Source organism: Dipodomys spectabilis, unplaced genomic scaffold (assembly GCF_019054845.1).
Source record: "Dipodomys spectabilis isolate Male_0828 unplaced genomic scaffold, ASM1905484v1 ptg000279l, whole genome shotgun sequence".
Taxonomy (NCBI): Eukaryota; Metazoa; Chordata; class Mammalia; order Rodentia; family Heteromyidae; genus Dipodomys; species Dipodomys spectabilis.
In genome coordinates this window covers 151333-157332 of record NW_024870956.1, presented here as the reverse complement: position 1 = coordinate 157332, position 6000 = coordinate 151333, and the positions used below count along the sequence as shown (strand labels likewise).

General features: G+C 32.4%; 1 non-coding gene across 1 annotated transcript; it reads right to left on the bottom strand.

The window, feature by feature from the left end:
* Positions 1-1276: 1276 nt before the first annotated feature.
* On the bottom strand, positions 1277-1383 carry LOC122126485. Its single transcript, XR_006150949.1, has one exon. It is a non-coding gene; the product is annotated as a U6 spliceosomal RNA (small nuclear RNA).
* Between the last annotated feature and the right edge of the window lie 4617 nt (positions 1384-6000).

Below are 6000 nucleotides of genomic sequence, written 5' to 3'. Positions count from 1 at the left end.
ATAGTTCTAACAAATTATGAGGTAAAAAAGATTTGATAGAAGTATGGTTAATTTTTTTAAACTTACCAGCTTGTTATTTGTTTCCTAATTGTGTCATTTGTTATTCTTGTTCCAAGTCATCTGTTCCTCTTCATTGTTTAGTGTTCTATTTTATCGCTATTGGTTTACTGATTGTGCATTTTTCCGCTCTTCTTAGTGACTGACATGAGGCTGAAAATTTGTTTGCTAGTTTATTCCTCCTATGTTAAAGCAAAATTACTGCTCTCCACAGCTGTTCTACTCTTCTTTGTATAGTACAGTATTTCCCCCACTCCCATCTCTTGTGTTACTGCTCTCATGTATTTTATTTTTTTATTTAAATGTTTTTCCCACCATCCCTTCCCTCACACCTCCACAATACACTCCCCAAGCCCTCCACCCCTCACTACCCCCTGCCCTCCTAAATTGTGAAGTTTGTTTTTCAACATAGTGTCTTGTGCATCTCATTGTTACAATGGGTCAACCTGCATCTCTATCTAAGCATTTTGTTTTTTCTCTTTCCCTCCCCAAATTAGCGAAGTAGATATACAAGATGCAGGAGCACCAACACTGAATACAGTGAAAACAAGGGTTATACTATGAGGGAGGATTATATAAAAAAAAGGAAAAAAATCACATTGTACATTATAAATACATTAGAAACAACAGCAAGAAAGAAAAAACAACTTACGTTCTTATCTTGGGGTTCATTTATCTTAATATCATCTTATCTAGTCCTATGCACATAGCTTATGATCTTTTCTGCTTATCCCAGACATATATTAATTATTGCAAATAAGGGATACCATGGGAAATATGTTCTTTGAGACTTAGCTTACTTCATTTAATATAATTTTTTCCAAGTATTTCCATTTCCTAACAAATTGGGTGATGCCATTATTTCTGATGTAGGCATACAATTCATGTACACACACGCATGCACACACACACACACACACAAACACACACATTTTCTGGATCCATTAATCTACTGAGGGGAATCGAGTTTGGTTCCATATCTTAGCTATGTTAAATGATGCTGCAATAAACATAGTTGTGCTGGTAGTTTTAATATGGTCTTGCATGTGGTGATTTGGGTGAATGCACAAAAGTGGGATTGCTAGGTTATAGGAGAGCTCTATATGGACTCTTTTGAGGAACCTCCACACTAATTTCCAAAGTGGTTGGACAAGTTTACCCTCCCACAAATAATGCAGTAGGGTTCCCTTCTGGCCACATCGCCTCCAGCTGTTGTTGTAAAAATGGAATGCTTCAGTAATTTGCATTTGTAATCCTTGCACTGCTGCCATGCTAATGTTGTCTATATTGTTCCAATTTTAGTGTATGTCCTGCCAAATTGAGCACAGAACAGTTTTTTTTTTAATCTCTAAAGTGCAACTGATTTTCTTAAACTAGACAATTAAAGAAAAAGTAAGTTCAAAAGAATTGTCGTGAAATTTTAGAATCATGTATTTCTTCCATAAGCACACAATTAAGAATAAAGTCAAGATTAACCTGTCCACAACAAAATAATTCCAGATATTTGTTGTTCAAGAAATTGTAGGAGGAGGAATTCAATTATTGTATACAAGGCACCTGCCATAATGAACACTGCAGCAAGTGTAAAGATTTGTTAAAGTTTTACTGCTTAAACATTTAATTTTGAGAATTTGCTTATATATGCCAAAATGAAGTCTGGCAGGTGAAAATACTTTTCCATAAACTATTTAAGATTTATATTAGCAGACATATACTACTAAATATATACATTTCAGAGTTTATAGAAACTTTACTGAGAAGTTGCAAAGTCTTTGTCTAAAGAAGCAGAATGAAGAGTTAAGACTTTGTTAATTACACAGTTTCTGTTAAAACTTTAGGGCTTCCATACTTTTTATGTTAGCGAAGAACAAATGATGATATAAGTCATGTACAAACGATAAAATGAGCCATATATACTAATCATCGCCTACTCATCGCCTATAAAACTCTTGTTGAACATCATAAACTTAGCCAGTTTTAAATGTACAGGAATACGAGAAAATAGTAAAAATCTAATATGTAATACACTTCAAGTCCTGGAAACACTGGTAATTTTTTTTACTTTATTAATCATTAATATTTAATTATTGGTTTTCTTTATTTGTAGCATTCTTTTTCTTGTACTATAATACAACGTTTTAAGTCATCATTAAGAGGTACTTTGAGGATGTTAATGGGATTGTCACAGCATTTTTTTATAGATGCACATGAATTTACAAAGAACAAAATTAAAACAAAATATTGATTAAAAATTTTATCAAGCGATACCACTTGATGCACAGTATCACTTCCATCTTTTTCTGCTTATGTGGTGCTGAGTAATCAAACCCAGGGCCTCATGCATTCAAAGCAAGCACTCTACCACTATGCCACCTTCCCAGCACCTGAGATACTGTGTTTTAAAAAATCATCTAAACAACATTTGTTTTCTACTTTGGGTTATATAATGAAATATATGAATATCATTTTATATTTTTGTGAATTGTCATATTTCTAAATTTTTATTAACCAAAGCTACTTTATTCTTTTCAAAGTCATGAAATATCTCTGAGAGTTTACTTCTGTGAAGATTGTTTTAGCATTTATAATTTGTTCTGAGTCATTTTTATGTTTTATCAAAATTACTTTATATTTTATGTTGATGGGTTATCATACATCAAATACATTCAAACGTACATGTAGAATCTAAGGATAGCAGTATGAGTATTCTCATACAGCTCTTGCTTATCTGTTATGCACTTTCAGTATTATGATTTTTCTCTCTCTCTTTCACTCTCATTTTCTCTCTTTCTCTTTCATGTTGCATGTCTGCTACTTAGAATTTCTGCTAGTCTACTATTATCTTTCAGGTTCCACTGGTTTTGTAGGAACATGATAGGGACCATCAGTTACCCTTGCATTCTTTAAGAGTTATAACAGTGACGTTATATTATTCTCTGTCATTCTAAATGGCAAAACAACAGATCTAGGAATTCCTTTTCTCTTTTACCACAATTATAAATTTTATCTCATAGGAAACATTGGGATGAATATGATACTTTTAACCTGTGACCTAAAAGTTCTTTTTCTTTTACAAACAACCTTTTTATTTTATTATCAGTAAGTAACTACATGTAATGAAAACAAAGCTGTCCTATGGAAAATAGACTGAAGTTGTTCACAGGGATGAGAAACAAGGTAATGGGGGAAATGAGTACAAAGTGATACACATTATATACCACAGAACCTCAGAGCAGTTTATCATGTACACTTTGTGAGAATGACAATGTGCTGGGAACTGTAGGTTAAATCACTGAACACCTGATATATGTGTGTGTGTGTGCATATATATATATATATATATATATATATATATATATATATATTAGTGTGTGCACATATATTTTAAATGTATAGTTATTTATATATACATATATGTGTATAAGCCCTTATATGTGTACACATGTATGTTACTATACACACAAATGCACACATACTTATACCCACGTGTACATGAACACATGGAGAAAGACACATAGTTACAGCCAACACAAGTTTCACTAGTTGTTGAATTTGCCTTAGACGGAATGCTTAGAACCAAATATGTTGAAGATATATTGGTCTCTAAGAGAAATTTTGTCCTTCGTCTTATCTCTTAAAACTGGTAGGTTTTAAGAGATAAGATTCGACTTCAAATGTTTTCTTCTTTCTTGAGATTGCTTAGAACATATTCATAAGATGATTTTTTGTTCATTTGAATGTCCCTCCCCCCTGCTTTCACTGTATTTGATGTTTGTAAAATTTCTGGAGGGAAAGGGCAAAAACAAATCTTATAAATAGGGATACAGGTGGACCCATTGCAACAATGAGATGTACAAGTCGTTGTTTCGAAAAACAAACTTTACAACTATGGTGGGGGGGGGATTGGGTGGAGGGAGGTGGAAGGAGTATGGGAAGGGATGAGAAGTTGAAACAAAGAGGAGGCAACAATACTTGATAAGAAATGTACTCGTTATATTGCCCATGTAATTGTAACTCCTCTGTACGGTATTCTACCAATTTTTTTTTTAAAGCTCCAATCAAAGAAAAAAAAGAAAACCATACATTTTTAGAGATCATTGTCATCAGAAATATATACATATATCTAAATTTATGTGTAGAACAGTATACAATATAGTGAAACAAATATCATAAAACATAATTAAAAATTTAAAAACACATAAAACAAGTGCCAGTGACTCACGCCTATAATTCGAGCTATTCTGGGTAATGAGATCTTAGAATTTTGTTGAAACTAGCCTAGACAGAAAAGTACTTGTTAGATTCTTTCTCCAATTAACCACTAAAAACAGGAATTAGCTCTGTGCTTCAAGTTGTAGAGTGCTGGCTTTGAGCATTAAAAGGCTTAGGGACAATGCCAACAATTACAAACACTAACAACAAAAACAACAAAATATAGCACATTAATTTCACAAAACATCTTTTAACTGCTATGAACATTTCTTAGAAACATGAATACATGCACCTGGAAAATGTTAAGTAAAAATTATAGAATATTTGGTGCTGGGAAAGTGGCTCAGTGCTAGAGAGCTTGCCTTGCATGCATGAGGCCCTGGGTTTGATTCCTCAGCACCACATTAGCAAAAAGAAAAAAGCCCAAATTGGTGCTGTGGCACAAGTTGTAGAGCACTAGTCTTGAGCTGAAGAACTGAGGAACAGCGCCCAGGCCCAGAGTTCAGGCCCGACGACCGGACCCCCCCCCAAAAAAAAAGAAAGTATAGAATATTTACGTCTATGTTAAAGACATGAATATTTAGATTGTTTAAGATATTTAGATAATGATTAGAAATTAAGAATAATGATAATATATTGAGACTGGTCTTTTATTCTATTTTACAATAGTAAGAAATGATATTTTAATGATTATATAAAATTACTCTTGTTTGGTATTGGAATTATAATAAGTGATAACCATTTTTAACTGATTTCCATAGGAAAGGATCATTTTCTTAACAGTATCAATTCTTCTGTAATTTCACAACAATTAAGAAAATTATTCCAAGGCTGGTTTGCTCTAAGACTGTAATTTTTTCTTGTTCTAGTTTTCATATGTTGGTAGAAATTAAAATTCCAAAAATTCAATGGATGTTGGCAATCAGGAACATCTTCATAGATACCAAATTTGGAGTCGATTGAGTGGAATTGTTTTATTTAATATTTTCACAAATAAATCAAGATGATTGTCTATTTTGTTTCTTTTCACTGCTATTGCCTCTTAACCTGAGAATACTTTTTCTTCCTAGCAAAGTAGAGAAAAGCAATTGGATTGAACAAGTAACATATGGCTTTCATAAAATGCAGATGCATAGATTTGGGTCTTCTCTCATTTGCTAAAAGTTTCTTCCAGAAAAGGTTATCAATTACTCATAAGTGATGCATAATTCCTAGATATTCCATTTATCACATACACTTTTTGATTGAGTTATCTCTGCATAAACTCAAAACAATAGACCAAAAAATAAACAGAAATATCATCTTTTTTTAAAAGCTGTAGTTTTTTTTAGCCAACTCCGAAAATATCTTTTCAGATATTCTGCAATTTGTGTAAAGTATTTTTAACAATAGTTTTTATTTTTGCTCTCATATAATTTATATGCAATGTATTATCTCCTTTTACTGTATACATTTTAGTGCTTTGGAAGTGAATTGTACAATCACAGGTTTTCCAAGCCTAATTTTCACAAACTTGCATTTCTTCAAATAGAAATGTTGTAAATTTTAGAACAGACATTAAAATAGATATAAAATTCAGTTACAGGAATTTTTGCAGAGTACATTCTCTATAGTGTGTCTTTTGAAAGTTTGTTTTGGGGGATTATTTCCAGGGTCTCACACATACTATTCAAGTGCACTGTCAATGAACTACATTCCCAGTCCAAACAAGTGATTTTACTTCTCTTTAAT